This window comes from Gorilla gorilla, chromosome 7 (genome assembly GCF_029281585.2).
Source record: "Gorilla gorilla gorilla isolate KB3781 chromosome 7, NHGRI_mGorGor1-v2.1_pri, whole genome shotgun sequence".
Classification (NCBI taxonomy): domain Eukaryota; kingdom Metazoa; phylum Chordata; class Mammalia; order Primates; family Hominidae; genus Gorilla; species Gorilla gorilla.
Genome location: NC_073231.2, coordinates 116,665,871 through 116,684,443, shown reverse-complemented (window position 1 = coordinate 116,684,443; position 18,573 = coordinate 116,665,871). Strand labels below are relative to the sequence as shown.

At 32.7% G+C, this 18,573-nt stretch overlaps 1 long non-coding RNA gene across 4 annotated transcripts in view; it reads right to left on the bottom strand.

Moving 5' to 3' along the window:
• Positions 1–3,372: 3,372 nt before the first annotated feature.
• Positions 3,373–18,573, bottom strand: part of LOC134759115 (uncharacterized) — an 891,009-nt gene continuing 875,808 nt past the window's right edge. For 2 of the 4 annotated variants that reach the window (XR_010135030.1, XR_010135028.1), the window contains one exon: positions 3,386–4,709. This is a non-coding gene — a long non-coding RNA (uncharacterized lncRNA). Of the gene's footprint in view, positions 4,710–7,979; positions 8,098–18,573 lie in introns of those variants that run through there. The other 2 variants (XR_010135027.1, XR_010135029.1) reach the window with 2 other exon arrangements.

Below are 18,573 nucleotides of genomic sequence, written 5' to 3'. Positions count from 1 at the left end.
TTTGCTCCAAATTCAGAGCAGTTGCTGAGAGTAGGTAGAGGTCAGGCCACAATAGCAGGCACTTTCAAGCCTGTAGGGGCAAAGGGCTTCCTGGGTCCCTGAGAGATGCCTAGGTCTGCAGCTGTGGCTGGGTGGCAGCAGCTGCATCCAGGAGCGTGGGGCTCCCCTTCCCACTAACTCAGAAGAGGGCGGGGCCCCCGCCTGTTCCTGGCTCCCCCTGGCTCCACTGAGCCTGCAGCCCCAGCCACACTTCCCCTGCTGCAACTGGTATCTTTGCAGCCGCCACTCCAAACAGGCCACTGCTGCCGTCAGAAACACATCTACAACTGAGAGAAGGAATAACAAATGAATAAAATGATATCTGATTATGATAAGATTACCTTAAAAAATGAAAAACAATGTCAAGAAATGAACCTACCAAAAAGGCTAGAACAAAACCCCAAAGAATTAGCATCCATTGAACAATTTAGAAAAAGTATAACATGAGTGTGTTTAAAAATACAGAAATAGCTGGGCAGAGTGGCACAAGCCTGTAATCCCGTTTAATCAGATGGCTGAGGCAGGAGGATCACATAAGCCTAGTAGTTTAAGGCTGCAGTGAGCTATGAGAGTGCCATTGCACTCCTTCCTCGGCAACAGAGTGAGATCCTGTGCTTAAAAAAAAAATACTAATAAAATAAAAATCTTGAAAAATAAATAAAAATAAAAATATATATAAATAAAACTCAAAAATTATACAATTTAATGAAAAGCACAATATTGAATAAAACTGAAGAGAAATTATAAAACAAGATATGATTATCAAACTGTAAAACGTAATGAATAGCCATGTTAAATAGAGTGAAAGAAAGTCTCAATGATGAAGAGACTTAAAAAACATTGACCCCCCAAATACCTTACAGATACATATCTCAAAGTGACACAGAGGCCATTGAAAGGGCTCCCAGTGGCCAAAGATAGAACAACAAAATTAGTAGGGTAGGAATTATGGCTGATAGTAGAACATAATTATATAAATATATATTTAAATCAATAAACTAATGAGGGAAAGAGACAAATCTCTGATGCAGAGTAATTTCAAATAATGTATGTAGATATTCTGCCCTTAGGCAGGGAGAATATAAATTCACACTCTTTATGTATGAACTGTGCCCACTGACTTTTTTCCAAAAAGTACATTATGGAAAAGTGGTCAAAAGCCTAACTTTAGATAACTCTGGCAAACCCTACTTCAGACAAGTCACACTTTGGGTAATCTAGATCAATATCTACAGTGATAAATCATGTTGATAACACGTACCCTTGATTTGATGTGCTAAAAACCTCACTTTACCTTTATGGTCTTTCTCCCAAAAACCCTGAGCACCAGTCTAATCATGAGAAAATGCCAGAAAAATTTCAATAGAGGAGCACCCTACAAAATACTTGACCAATATCCTTTAAGGCTATCAAGGTAATTAAAAACAAGAAAAGGCTAAAAAATCGTCATAGCAAAAGGGAATCTATGGAGACATGATGACACAAATTAGTATAGAATCCTAGACAAGATCCTAAAACAGAAAAAGGCCTTACTTAAAACTAATAAAATTTCAGTAAACTATGAACTTAGTTACTAATAATATATTAATATTGACACATTAATTTTGAGAATTGCACCATACTAATATTAATGTAAGGTGTTAATGAGAGGGGAGACAGTTTAAAATATTACTCTATATATGAATTATCTGTACTATGTTCCCAATTTTTCTGTAAATCTAGAACTGTTATATAAAGTCTATTAAAAATAATTTACTGATTTCCACCTTAAGGAAGATGAAGTGTATGCATTTTTCTTAATCTTCCCACTAAATGCAACTGAAAATCCAGGATATTATACATAAAATAAACAAGATTCTGAAAGACAGAAAGAAGAAGACAACCCTGTATAAACTCCAAGGTCTGAAGGTTGACATGGTGATGAGTTGCCCAGGTACATACCACATTTGGAGCTGAAGAAGCCAAGAGCCCAGAAATGCTCATGACTGAAGACAAAAAAAAAAAAAAAAAAGAAAAAGAAAAGGAAAGAAAGAAAGAAAGAAAGAAAGAAACGTAAAGAAAAAAAAAACAGCCCAAATAAAAACTTGCTGTCTCTTACCAAGGATCAAAAAGAGAAGGTTCAGTAAGACACAATAATTTTAAGCAATAACTTCTCTACCAGCCAAATCGCATAAAATAATTGTGTGGCCACATTCTTACCAACAAACGCTGAGTAGGGAGCGTATACAACCATCTTTGCAAGCCATCCCAAATCTCCCACATGAGGGGTGTCAGAGAAAGCCAATTAGGAAGTAAGGAGCAGGACTGAAATCTCAAAAAGTCTGTAATGATCTCTCCCTGACACCCCAGCATCAGTAAAGAACATGGGGGTAACTCAGATCTCCAACTATTAGCAGGAATTAGATGCTTATGTCTCCCACTATAGTGGCATGCCATAGGCAACCTAGTGAAGGGTCAGGACTTTGATGTAACCCAAAGGTAAAGAGGGCACACTACCACAATGTCAGTGAAGACTCCATGGAGAGTCGTAATTACAATCCCTGCATAGCAGTAATACATAGATTCCCCAATATCAGATGTCAAGGTAGGCCAAGTAGAAAACCTAGAATTCCACTTCCGTCTGTCAGTAATAAGGCTCACTCCCCTTGCCCTGCCAAAGTGGTTTTAGACAAAACCCAGGAACATAGAAATTTTAAGTAAAATCCTGAGACACATAATACTAAAAGGTTCCAGGTTAAAATTCAAAATCATTTATCAAATTGAGAACCAGTAAGATTTCAAAGTGAATGACAAAAGACAATTAGTAAATTCTAGCACTGAGATAAAAGCTGTGTCAGAATTATCTATGTCGAAGATTTCAAAGCAGCCATTATAAAAAATGCTTTAAGAAACAATAATTAACACAAATGAAACAAATGAAAAAAAATCTTCAGGTGAAGAAAGAGAATGTCAGCAAACTAACAAGATATAGAGGAGAACAAAGCTGAAATTTTTGGAGTGCAAAATACAATAACCAAAATAAAAGGCACAAAGGATTGACTCAAAAGAACACATAAGGGTACAGAAGAAAAAATATCAGTAAATACAAAGAAAGAACAGTAGAAAGCACCTAATATGAAAATAGAGACAATTGATAGGAAAAAAATGAACTCAGTTTAAGGTACCTGTGGAACAATAAGAGATCTAATATTTTCAGTCCTAAAAAACTACTAGAAGAAAATACGTCTGAAGACTGTAGATTTGTAAATAAACATGAACTTTCGAGTTCAAGAAGTCAAGTGAAACCTAAACACAATAAACATAAAGAAATCCACTCTAAGGAACATTATCATTAAACTTCTTTTAACCTTTATTTTAGGTTCTAGGGTACATGTAGGTAAATTGAATGTCACAGAGGTTTGGGATACAGTTTATTTTATCACCCTAGTAATAAGCAGAGTATCTGATAGGTAGTTTTTTGACCCTCACTCTCCTTCCACCCTCTGCCCTCACATAGGCCCTTTGTGTCTATTGTTCCCTATTTAAAAAGAATACTCTAGAGACAGTATGATACTGGCACCCAAATAAGACAACTAGATCAAAATAACAAAATAGAGAGTACAGAAATAGATATACATATATATTTTGATTTTTGACAAACTGATATTTGGCAAAGAACAAAGCTATTCAGTAGAGAAAGGATAGTATTTTTAACAGATTATGTTGGAAAAATTAGGTACATATATGCAAAAAATGATCCATACCTCACACCATATAAAAAACGTACACAAGTTTGTCCAGCGTATAAATGTTAAATTTGAAACTACAAAACTTTAACATTCAATGTGATTTACCACTACTGAAGATTATTTACAGTGGTACTTAACACTTTAATATCTCCAAAAAGTGGACATTAGTTTTGATTTACTATATTGGTAGATACAGGCAATTTTAGGGGCTTCTACTAGGTCTTTCATGTAACAACAACCCTCACTTCACAGGTTAGGGAAAAAATATGCAGGTTGTGTTTGGGTCTGAGTATGTCTGAAACACAGACACAGAGAAAACATGGAGACTAATGAGTTCACCGAGAGACAAACCACAACCAAAATTCAATTAATCTTCTGACTTTGGCAGTTTTCTAATTGGTTAATCCCAATGACTTTTGAGGTTTCAGGAATTAGTGTTAATTCTGAACCACTGCCCACAGTTCCATAAAATTATGTTTCCCTTTTTCCCAGTGCTTAGTTATACTAGTAAGTGATTTCAGGTCACTTGGAAAAGACCAAAAGAAACACTTAAATACAAATTTCAGCATCATAGCAGGATTATTCTTCAGATTACTGTATTCTTCTCCATTAAAGAGGCTTTGAGTCTGAATTTAAGAACTGATGGTTGGGCATGGTAGCTCTCACCTATAGTCCCAGCATCTTGAGTTGATAAGGTGGAAACGTCGCGTAAAGCCAAGGAGTTTGAGATCAGCCTGGGCAACATAGCAAGCCCTGCTCTCTACAAAAAATAATAATAATAATAATAATTTAAAAATAATTAGATGGTCATGGTGGTATGCACATTTAGTTCCAACTATTTAGGAGGCTGAGGCCAGAGGACTTCTTGAGCCTCAGGAATTCCAGTCTACAGTAATCTATGATTGCACCACTGCACTCCAGCCTGTGTCACAGAGCAAGGTCCTATTAAAACAAAACAAACAATTGGTTAATGTCATGTGGTCACCTGTTAAAAATACCTAAAGATTTTCCACTTAAACAGATCAAGTAACACTACTTTTGGAGAGAGATTGTCCATCATTTTAGCCCTCAGGTGACCAAGAATGACTAGTCAATAACATTAAACATATCTGCTTATCAAACCATTCTGCTTTGTTTTTCAACTCTACTGCCCATTATGGTTATCACAACTACCTTGTCTGTCACATGTACTTCCTCTATGCATCCAAATTTCTAACAAAATTCCAATCTACCTCTTTATCTGCCCTTGAAAAATTTCAAGTTAAAAAACACTCATCATATTAAATACTGGCCAATTATTATTTTCTTCTTTATGAAATGGCTTCATCTTTTACCTTGTCTGCATCTTGAAATACTTTTATCACTACCTATCACTATGATGTCTTTAGAGAATATTTTATGTCTGATTTCTGTATATTTTATGTCTGATTTCTATATATTTTATGTCTGATTTCTGTACTGTGTTTAGATGATTTCTAACATCATTTCTAACAATTTCTACTGAATTGTGCTGTGATTTTCTTTTCTAATCTATTCCAAAGTAATTTATATTTGTTGTCATTTTAACTTCAATGTTTTCTTCTGAGTCTTTGATGTAATTCATTGAGTTTATTATTCTGTTTTATAACTTGTTAAGAAAACAACTCAAATTTAAATTTGTAAATTTAATCTTGCCTACCTCAGTGATCTCTAATAAAACTAACATTTTATTTTTATGTCTTCAACATAAATCATTAAAACAGCAGTTATTCTCATATGATAATGTCTTCCACATACTAGAAGAGTCAATGCTTATTTTTCAGAAGATCTATAACATTAGTGTGCCATGTTTTAAAAAATAAAACTTTTTCTTTCAAATTTCTATAAAGAAATATACCTTTCTAAACAGGTCCTTGAGTTAGATTTGTTGAAAACTTGCAACATATATTTATGCTTATTGGCCATCATTGCAAATATTTAAAAAAGTCATCTTTGATATTTCATAAAGGTTTTATTGATACTAAGTCATAATTTTTCCTCATATAGTGAATACCATACCTTTAGATCTGGGGGGCAGGGAGAGAACAATAAAAATAATAAAATAGAACAAAGTAAAAGTAACATTATATCTGGCATTATTGAATTTTCTCTTTATTATCATTGTATCTATTTGATTAGTTATACTTGGTATATTATAGCATTTAGAAACATTTACATTTCCTCCTATAAACTGAAATTCTACATTTTTATTTCATATTCAAATGAATAAAATATGACTATTGGACTTATTGTCTATCGAATATGTATTACAGGTTTATGTAAGTATTCTATTTTCTCAAATTGTGTTATCTTGACATTTTAATGTATCTGAAAAGATGACATTTTTCTTTTGCACGTCTCCTATCTTGCTCTAAAAACTTGTGATTTCAAAAAATTTACTTTCTCTTTTTGTTACTTTTGTAAGTTGCTATGCAACTAAAACAGGGGCTTTGCTATAATTTTTTTTCATTTGAACTATTTGCTGTTACTTCCTTTACATTTTTAGGCTTTCAGTATTTATGAGAGATAATAAAACCTATAATGTTAGCCAAATAACAAAATTACTCTTATCATGAATTTAATGTATCAATAATCAAAATTAACCCATATGTTGTTTACTGTATGGATATTCATTTTGGTTTCAGAATTATAAACTATTGAAATTTAATTACTGTGAGAGCGTTGTGATTTTATTATAAAATTACAAGAAAGTAAAGTTTTTCAGAGTACTAAAAACGCACAACAGACTAAAATCGAAATCATTCGTTTGTTAATCTTTGCTTCATTTAGCTAGTCTTCCAGGGTCTCATTTTTTTCTGATATACAAGCTGTAAGCATATTAGTAATATTCTTAAATTAGTGAAAAATTCTAAAGGTTAATCTTGTAGACTAATAATCCAAAGGAAGATCAATATATTTTTCACATGGTCAAATTATTGGGCTAGCAATTTGGATTCAAAAATAGTTACTACATTTTGATTTAAACACAGACCAGGAAGAAAGACAAAAAATAAGTTGAGCATGAGGAACAGTGGAAGGAAACACGAAAAGGGGAAAATGAAAATGAAAGAGGCCAGAAAAAGAGCTGAATTTGTAGGCTGCACTAAGCTATTTGAGATGTTTTTCACACAAGCCTGCCCATATGAGTATGATATGTAGATCAAACATAAATGCTGCATAGTGCTTACGTTATTAAGCCTTCTACAAAAGTGTACTGTAGCAGTAGACCCTTGATTTTATTTTAAAACAATCGGAACATCAGACCTGTAGATTATTAGGATAAAACACCAGACCTTCACAGTGAATATATTAGTAAATGGAGAAATAGCTCTCCATAGCCAGTGGATGGGAGGGACACATAGAGGCAAACACTATTTAGCTATGACTATATAGATATAGGGCATCTATTCACATAGCATAGAAAAAAGTAGTTTTACAATCGCAAAAGTAAACAGAAAAGCAAATATATTTGCTCACTTTAAAAAACATACACGAATAAGGTAGAAAGGTAGAAATTGTGTGGGAGCATCTATCTCTTTCTAATTTAGGCAGATATATTTATAAATATGTCAACACTAGCCCCAAACAGATTGGTTCTCACTGTCAGCAGTTGACTACATCAATGTGAAACTGATTAAGAAGTAACTAAAATACTTTCTGTGTCTCAAAAATAAAGTTTGAGAAGATACATTTTTTTTAGCCCTTGTTTCTCACTGTTTATTGTGGTATTAAGCTTCTTTCTTCCTAATGGGGATTAAAGCAAAAAAAACACCAGCATGATAAGAATGCATGTGGAAGGGAGAAAAATGAGAACAACAACAACAAAAACACGCAGTGAAAGAATTACTGACCTCTGCTCTCCACAAATATTGTTATGCTACAATTTAATGATTGAGCATAAAAAGTCTCCAAATTTTTACAATTTAATGATTAAGCATAAAAAGTCTCATAATGATGAGAAGAAAAACTTTCCAAAGCATGATTAATTATTCACTTAGCCAATGGTTTTCCTGGTTAATTTTAAGGACCTTTAGTTAGAAGGAAATATAGATATTTCTTGGGCATTTTAAATATGCACCATTCATGCCCAAAACAGGATTAAAATTTAGAACCTTATAAGTGGAAGCTAAACTATGAGGATGCGAAGGCATAGAAACAATACAACAGACTTTGGGGTCTTTGAGGGAAGGGTGAGAGCGGTGTGAGAGATAACAGACTACTTATTGTGTACCGTGTACATTGTTCGAGTGATGAGTGCACCAAAATCTCCGAAATCCCCACTAAAAAACTTATCCGTGTAACAAAACACCACCTGTTTCTCCAAAAATCAATTGAAATAATAATAATAAAAAAAACAAATTTAGAACCTGAGACGTACATATCAGCCAAGCTGAAGCCATTCAATAGGCAATGTCAAACTGGCTTATAGATTTTCTTTGCCATTTTCCTCCAGCCTCCCTTTAGTCCTCTCGGCTCTACTCTCATTCAGAATTAATGCCACGATTTGATCACATAGATGACATAATGAAAGCAAAACTAAAATTCAACCAAAATGACCTGTATTTAAAAATAAATAAATCTGCAGCTTTTTGTCGTCCCCATACTTAGTACTTTCAAATCATTATAAAAGGAAAGTGGGAGTCAGAGAGGGAAAACAAACGATTCATAAAGCAATGTTAACATTTGTTACACATACTTCCAATTTTCTCTGACTGTAATCATACAGTAGATACCAAACAAAACACTTGGCAGTGGATGATCTGCTGAAATAATCACTCCTGCTCTGAGGACTGCCTTCTCTCAAGACTGGGTGAAAACAACCATGTTTGTACTCCTTGATCTGTCCCACTGTCTGGCTATGGCTTATGATAACAGGAGGGGATACCTGTTGAAAACAGGAATACTGATTCATGTTCTAGTGATTTGAAATTGGGAGAGATTCTAGTTTCTTCTGAGTATACTTTTAAAGCATGATTATTTAAACGCGGCAGGTGGTTTTTCACCATGTGAAAAGTTCAGACTACTGGCCTGGTGTGGTGGCTCACGCCTGTAATCCCAGCACTCTGGGAGGCCGAGGCGGGCGGATCACAAGGTCAGGAGTTCGAGACCAGCCTGACCAACATGGTGAAACCCCGTCTGTACTAAAAATACAAAAAAATTAGCCAGGAGTGGTGGCGCACGCCTGTAATCTCAGCTACTCAGGGGGCTGAGGCAGTAGAATCGCTTGAACCCAGGAGGCAGAGGTTGCAGTGAGCCAAGATTGGGCCACTGCACTCCAGCCTGGGTGACAGAGCAAGACTCTGTCTCAAAAAAAAAAAAAAAAAAAAAAAAAAAGTTCAGACTACTGAGAAAGACATGGAGAATGAAATTTTGGCACCAGACTGCAGAAGAAAGAGTCTGAAAGAGTGGCTTTCTGCAGTCAAGACCAGGTTCCTCATTTCCATATTTTTGGTGGTCAGAATACTCTCTTATATTTAGCCTGGTAAACTTCTAATGATTTTTTTTTCTTGCTTAATGAATCTCAAGTTTGTTTCTTGGAACAAACAAATAAAAAAAAATTTGACTTTATAACTTATTTTGATCACTACTTACTTTTAATAAGTATTAATTGTGCTAGGGAAAATTAATAAACTTAAGTTGTTTTGTAAGCTGCTTTTCAAAATTTCAAAAACAACATATTTCATGTTCAGATGCATCTGAGCAAATACTCTCATATGCAAATACACATAATTAAGAAAATGGCTGTTAATTAAATGCAGGATCACATATAAAACACAATCATTTGTCCTGACAATAGAGGTATAAATAGGAATTTAACTACCATCATTAAAATTTCTGCTTAAGGATTTATATAAATGGAAATGTATTCAGATTTTGCCTAAGCTGAACAAATAATAATGTTTCAACCTATTCACTTACAAAATAGGTTTATTCATGTGTTTGTTTTAAGGGGGTAATTGGACATTAAGGGGGGATTTTTTTTCCTGTTAGGCAGCCAAGGTAATAATTTACTTAACAAGAGAAATATTATTTGACTAACTTAGAATTACCTTTCAAATGCCTGAGATTCCAGACTGAGATGGAGCCATCAAGCAGAATGTTCCAAATGACCTGATGCATCCCATGAGAAATAATGACTTAAATTGATTGGTAAAAATCAATGGTATCTGAATTGCTTTTTGCCCAAGAACTTTTTATCGTCATATTAAAACACTATCCAAGAAGCAACGTAGAAAAGTGACAACATGACAGAGTAAAGTTGGGCTATGGAAATCTATTGTACATCTTCTATAAATTAAGCTGAACACTTGGTTCTTTAAGATGAAATACAATGTGGTGATTTCCCTTTTCTGAAGAAATGTTGCAGCAATGTAGATTTCCATGAATTTTTTTGTGAAAATGTCCATGTGTTCCCTCTTAAATGAAACCTGGTTTCATGTTTCAGCTTATTCAGGTTTCATTGCATTTTCATTTTACAATAGTGTATTATAATATGCTTCATTATTTTACTTAAAATTTTTATTTCAGTCATTACAAATGAGGATAAATGTGTTTCTGTGCTTATTTCCTGAAACATACTAGAGACTCAGTAGACGTTTGCTGAGCAAGTGGCTTAATAACTGGACTGGCAGAAGTGGATGAATGGATAATTACTGATTATATTCTTATGTCAACTTTTGAAAATTGCCTACTTAAATCCTTTTATATCTGGATTTTTTTTAATTAATGATGTTTCAAAGTACACTATGTGTGAATTTTAACATTCTGACTTTCAATTTTGTTTATATTTATATTATGTGGAATTTTAAAGTATTTTCTTATCATATTTAATCATTTTATTTATTATCACTTTGTTCTTACACTTGAAATGTCCTGCTTTCACTGAGACTAATTATAACCCAAACTATTTGTGTCCTTTAATTTCTTTCATTATAATTAAAGAATTCATTTACTTCAAATCATATTATTAAGTCAATCAAATTTTTAAGAAACATTAATTAATTAATTCCTAGGGCTCTATCTGGTCATAGTTCCAAATACAGTTAAATAAGTGTACTTTCTATTATACACATATATGAATTACCACTTTGACTTAAATATCAAGTTTTTGAAAAGCAATAGCCTGCTACCAGAGGAATTACTTTCCTATGTTATAAATTAATTTATTTCATGTGGCAATGTGAGAAAGTTTCGTGATATCAAAGGACAGAAATCAAACAATATTATAAGCAATCTTCTTATACATTCTACAGAAAGTGATTTTTTTAAGGGAAAATTAGACATTACCGCCACTGAATTTTTTAGGCCTTTGCTGGTGAATTTTCTCTTACTTTCAGATAGCTGAAAAGTAAAGACTAGAGGCAGATGGAATGAAGCTCACTGATAGACAATCTTGCACAGCACTCTTTTTCCAGGGTGATATGTCATGGCCACTACCTCAGCAAGCAAGGCGATTGATAGCAATAACACTTGATTCATTTCTCGTTAGGGGTATGAAGATCACGCTTCCTTAATATTCCAATACATTTTTTTTTCATAAAACCTATGCACAATATCTTAAATTATAAAGCAAGATTGAATCACCTATTCAGAATGGGCCTATACAGTTGAAACACTGAAGAGTATTGTGTCTTTGACAAGCATAGATAATTCCCATGTAGCTTCCAGCCACACCGATTAAACATCATTTTTAGTTCCTTTTTTAAAAACCTCCAGCTATCTTCTGAGTTGTTAAAGTAAAGATACACTGGGTGACTTGAGGCTGAAATTGTTTCCCTATTTATGTTGCATATTTTATATACCTCTTTGCTGCAATGTTCAAGTTATATAACCATTCCCCTTAGTGTTTTTAGAAGATTATTCTAATGTCAATTACTAAAAGTGACCTTATATAGAAAAAAGAAGGTTGTTACTTTTCAGCAGCATATTTCTCAGCTGTATAGCGCAAAACAAAGTTGCAGATTACAGGCTTTCATATTGTAGCTGAAAATACAGGTGGATTCAGGGTGAAAGAATAATGTAGTTGGGTCTTTTTCTACTAGTGACAGCAAACAATCTCCTGGGGAGATTTTTATTTTTTCTCTCAATAATTTTGATCTTTGTCCTCTCATTTATTTCTTTCTGAGTCATTTCTGCTCCCGATAGTGACATATCCATTCCTCTTGCATGAATCATCGATGACTGAAATAGAGCAGTAGACGCAGACACTTTGAGTGTACAGTGACAAGAAAGCACAACTGAATTTGTAGTAAAATATATTTTATTAACATTCCCTTTAAACCAAGCTTTTCTCCTTCCTTAAAGTAGATGAATACACTTACTTCATATGGTTTTAATTGATATTCATTTAAAACACTTAACCAACTCCATGGCACGTAGTAGAAAAAATGAATATCAGTTTCCATTTCCTCACTTTCCTCAAATATTGTATATAAAATTTATTATCAAAATGATGAATAATACATAGATTGTCCAGTTTCCTACGGAGACATTAATTGGCAACTGAAACTGAAATACAGAGCATAGTAGTAATACTGTTGGAGGTTGTACTAATTAATGAAAATTCACAGTAAATATTCATAAAATATTTGCTATAGGGGTTGTGGTGCTATATTTGATAATATTCTATCTTTGATCGCCTACATTCAATGTATTACTATTTTTGAATTTGTTTATTTTAAATCGTCACCAATTTTTCTCCTTATAATTTTTCTATTTTTAATTTTTATACACACATAATAGTTGTACATATTTATGGGTACATGTGATATTTTGATACAAACATACAATGTGCAATAATTAAATCTGGGTAATCGTGATATTCATTATCTCAAACATTTATCATTCCTTTGTATTAGGAGCATGCTAAATCTTCTTCTCTAGCTATTTTGAATTATACAATAAATTATCGTTGACTGTGGTCACCCTATTGTTCTATCAAACACTATAACTTATTTCTTCTATCTAATAGTATTTTTGTACCCATCAACCAAGTCCTTCATCCACCCCTCCCCACTGCTATTTCCAGCTCCGGTAACCACCATTCTACACACTGCCTTCATGAGATCAAATATTTTAGCTCCCACATATGAATGAAAACATGTGATTTTTGTCTTTCTATGCTGTGATTATGTCACTTAATATAATGTCCTCTAGTTTCATTAATATTTCTTCAAATGACAGGATTCGTTTCTTTTTTTAAGGCTGAATAGTATTCCATTGTATGTATATATACTATATATTTTTTTATCCAGTCATCCATTGATGGACACAGGTTGACTCCATATCTTGGATTTTGTGAATAGTGCTTCAATAAACTTGGGAGTGCAGCTATGTCCTTGATATACTGATTTTCTTTCTTTTGGATATATACCCAGCAGTAGAATTGCTGGATCATATGGTAGTTCTATTTTTAGTTTCCTGATGAATCTCCATACTGTTTTCCATGGTCGCTGTACTAATTTATATTCCCACTAACAGTGTACAAGCGTTCTTTCACTGCATTCTTGCCAGCATTTGTTATTTTCTGTGTTTTTGATGATAGCCAATTTAACCAGGTTCACATGATACTGCATTGTAGTTTTGATTTGCATTTCCAAGATGGTTAGGGATGTTGAGCTTTTTTTTATATACTAGTCGTCCTTTGTACGTCTTGTTTTGAGAAATATCTGTTCAATTATTTTGCCCATTTTTAATTGGATTATTTGTTTCATTATTGAGTTGTTTGAGCTTCTTATATACTCAAGTTATGAATCCCTTGTTGGATGAATAGTTTGCAAATATATCTTCTCTCATCCTGTAGGTTGTTTCTTCATTTTTTCGATTGTTTCCTTTACTCTGAAGAAGCTTTCTAGCTGGAAACCCCTGTCTCCCACCATATGAAAAAAAAATAAAAATGGATTAAATACCTAAATTTAAGACCTGCTACTTTTAATTGCTAGAATAAGACATTCAGAAAACACTACTGGACACTGGTCTGGGCAAATATTTCTAGAATAAGACCTCAAAAGTACAAGCAAGCAAAGCAAAAAATGACAAATAGGATTACATCAAGCTAAAAAACTCTGCACAGCCTCTTAGAATTTATTTCTACTTTTTCTAAAGTAAGTTTTTCACTGTTAGTTCAAACGTGGTTTTGGTTCAACTTCCAAATTGATACATTTGAAGACAGCATCTTTTCACAATTTTGATTTTTGAACTGCCAGATAATATTTCTAATGCATTTTCATAATGCAGTTTGTGCCTTGCCTACCACATTTATTCCAAATTACTTGGCTTAATACTAACACTTTCCAAATATGGTAACATTTACTTACCCAAACTCTATCTCACTCTCTCTAATAATATGTTAATTTAAAAAGAAAGTTTTTCACTTCTAACTGAAAAAACAATAAAAATTTCTAGGTTTGGAAATTTGTTTTTATTAACATTCTTATCAAGAGATAGCTTTTTCTAAATTACCTAATTCATTCTGGTAAGTAATTTTCTTTGTTTCTATCATATTTAGTATCAGTATCATAAAAATGATATATCACTTTTTATGTTCATTAATGTTGTCTCAAATTTACCTTTGTATACCACACTATATTTTACTTTTATTTTTATTTATTTATTTTTTTGAGATGGAGTCTCGCACTGTCTCCCGGGCCAGAGTGCAACGGCATGATCTCAGCTCACTTCAACCTCTGCCTCCCGGGTTCAAGCGATTCTCCTGCCTCAGCCTCCCAAGTAGTTGGGATTACAGGCGCCCACTACCACGCCCGGCTAATCTTTTGTATTTTTAGTAGAGACAGGGTTTCATTATGTTGGCCAGACTTGTCTGGAACTCCTGACCTTGTGATCCGCCCGCCTCAGCCTCCCAAAGTGCAGGATTACAGGTGTGGGCCACTGCGCCCGGCCCACACTATGTTTTAGAATGGGAGAGGCACTATAAATAGCTATTGAATCTATGGATTAATGTAAAATTAATTACTTAATAAATGGCCAGGTGAGCCATGAATAAACAAATATAATAATTTGCGATTACTCAAACATAATTTCAGTGATATTATTAAAAAGATACTAATAATTTGAATATATATATTTTTTGACCACTTACTTAAGACTAATAATCAAATCACTCCCCAAAGAAACTATATTAAAACATCATAGTAGCTGCTCAGAAATGTGAACACTTCAATAATAGACAATAAAATAGTCATATATAATATTAGAATTATGGTCAATTTCTTTGGTTATGAAGTTCAGAAAAATTACAAGATATTACTACATTTTAAAATTTAAATATACTATTTTTTGTTATTGTTTTACTTATTTTGTGAATTATGATAATTGCAATTCCTTCTAATTGATTTAGCTTATAGTATTTTTAAGTATTCTATTTAGCTCTATTACAGATATCTTAAGATTTGCATTTAACATGTAGAAATACACATTGATATATTTATTTTTATATTGTTAATATACTATTTTCTTAAGTTTTACAACTATAAAACATAATACCCAAGCATAATCTGAAAATATCACATCAGAATGAAGAGAAACAGAAAAAATTTCATTAATAAAATTAAATTCAATAATTATTATTGAGCATCAAATTCCTTCAATATTGCCTCTTTGCTTATTTCAACCTCACTTTATATCACAAAATATATTATTCAATATGCCTTATACATAGGTCACTTTTAATTACATTTTTATGGCATTTTTACAACCACTTGGAGTAGAACTATCTGAAGATGTTTAGGCATATATGTTTATGTTTCTATAAAGGTAAGTGTACGTATATTTTTATAAGAGTTTGTATTTTATTTCATGTAAATTTTTGCTATAAAATGTGAAATTAACAAATGAAATCTAAATGTATGCTCCAACATTCATCATTTGGTAATAGGTCTTTGAAACTATCAGATATTGCTGAAGTACATAATACTATCCCTAACACAATGAAGCTGCTTATCTGGACCAAGATTATCAGACATAAATATATTTGACAAGCCAATGAAGCAAGTTCAGAATTTCAGCTGTGTTTCTTTTATTTCTCTCTCTTTTCTTCCTTCTATTTATCTTTTTATTCACTCTAAGCAAACTGTAAAAATCTATCTTGACCTCTTTATCTCTCATCTATCATTGCTACATAATCAGACAAAATTATTTGTTTAGTAAATTCATAACGTATTCTTCATGTTACACAATCAAAATTTTGAGACAAGGGTCTTCAACTCTTCACATATTTTTACCAGTTCTGTGATGTGTTTCCATTTATTTAAATTAAAACATATATTGTATAATAAAAGGAATGTAATAAATTTATATTTCAGTTTTTTAAATTTTAAGTTACTTAATGACACTGCTTACTGTAAATACAGAGCTCACATACATATGAGAGAACATTATTTTGGAAAGATGAAGCATTACATTGTGACATAATATTAACTACACAATATAATAGTTATAAATATTGGTTTATAATATTTTAACTACACAATATAATAGTTATAAATATAGTAGTTATAAATATTGGTTTATATATTAAATAAATAGAAATTGTGCTATTTCTAAGATTGTCAGTCATAAAATGTTCTAGTTGATATCTTGTTAAGACATCTAAAATTATTCCATAGCGACATTAATAGAGTACTATTATTCCACAACTAACATTAAACTTTTTCAGAAATACAATAATTTTTAATAATGTAATTTACATAACAGAATAGCTAAGATACTGGAATTCCTCTGGTCTATGAGTCTTTACACATTCAAAACTACACCTTAGAAGAAGAAAGAAAGTTCTAATTTTTTATGTCTCTTCTGGTATATGTTTGAAAAATTACTCTTTCAAATGTCAAATATTGGAGTTGACATGGTGACTCAGGACTGTAATCCCAGCTACTCTGGAGGCTGAGGCAGGAAAATCTCTTGAGACCATCATGGACAACATGGGAAGACCTTGTATATACAGAAAGCTTAAAAAATTAGTGAGGCATGGTGGCGCATGCCTGTAGCCCCCACTACTCAGGAGACTGAGGTGATTGGACCACTTGCACTCAGAAGTTCGAGGCTGCACTGAGCTGTTATCAAACTACTGCATTCCAACCTGGATGACAGTGAGACGTCATCTCTAAATAAATACAAAAAGACATAAATATCAAATGTTATAAATACAGCCTTGTTTAGTAAAATAGAACAGCCTATTTTATTTCAAGTTTGTATATGTTTTACTCTACTCTTGCACATCAAATAATGTGATTTATTATTGGCTCTTGCTGTACGAACATGTAGCATTATCAGCCAAGATCTGCACACGTTATGTTTATTGGTTGCTCCTCAGTGTCTACCTTAGAGTCTACCTGACATATATTCTTCTGGCATGACAGAATAAATAAATATTTAAGGTATTCTTTTCTACTTGTTTGAGCATTAATTTAGAATTGATTCTTAGAAACAAGGAAATTCATCTATTTTAATGGTTTGGGGAACCATATGTATAACACTGGCAGCAGGTAATTATTCCTGAGAAATCTAAAGAAGAAAATAGGTCATTAAATTAATGAAATTAAAAGGTGAAAAAAATAGTAAGTAATCAAGAAAAAATTATTTTATGTTGGCATCTGAGATGTAGTAATTTAATAATGAAGTAATATCCCAAAATGTTCAATATTTTGATTCAAACATCTTTGAAACAGGCTTCTATATTCAGTTTTTTTATATTTGTTTGTTGCTAGCTTGAAATGTATCTACCTTATTTGATCTCAACATGGCTGTCAGATTCTACACTAATTGCTCCTAGTTTTGAATTCCTTCTCTGATTTCTATCCTCAGCACTGCTGTCAGGGTAATGTTTTTATTTATTTAAGAAAAATTTTTTTAGAAACGTAGTCTCACTATGTTTCCCAGCCTAGTCTTAAACTTCTGACCTCAAATCATCCTCCCCTTTCAGCCCTTCTAGTTGCTGGAATTACAAGTGTGAGCCACCACACTCAGCTAAGGGTAATATTTTTAAAACCTAATTTGGACAAGTCACAAATTAGAGGCTCAGAAATGTTTTAATTTCTTTTAAAATTACAATTAAAATGCCAGGACAGATTGTGTCTTTATATTAAATCAGTTATAAAATACACTTAAAAAAATTTAATTCAGTATATTCAAGGATGTGTCAAAGAGTAACAGCAACCAAAGTTGTCACTAAGAAATTGGTTTCACTTACCTACAATATTGGTAATACCTAAAATGCTAAATGGGGTATACTCTTGCAAAGGAACTGTATAAAGGTATCAATGAAATACAAGGAAAATGGCCCAAGCTGTTATCCCAAGTACTGTGAAAAATCACTCACTATCCTTACATCTCGTGAAAATTGTCCAAGGATACATTTTTTTGTAGTCTCCTCTACCCCACTGATTTCACAGTATCAATTCATAGTGATGCACTCTTTGGCTGTTTATTTCACTGTGTCTAATCTTGCTTCACAAACAGAGCACAATCCTTTATTCTACTTTCTACTAAAATACTCTTGGTATATGACTGCTATAGATTTATTTTTAATTCTTTATTCCTTTGAACTTTAGGACAAAATTGGTTATCTCTCCTGATCATTGCTGGGTAACTTCTTAAAAGTGACTTCTACAGATATTTTAGTGTAAAAACCTGAATGTTTATGATTAATTTATTAAACTCTACCCTCCTAATATGTGATATGTCCAAATTAGGCTTTAAAAATATTATCCATAGCTGAGTGTGGTGGCTCACAATTGTAATTCCAGCAACTCCTAATAAATTGAAATTACAG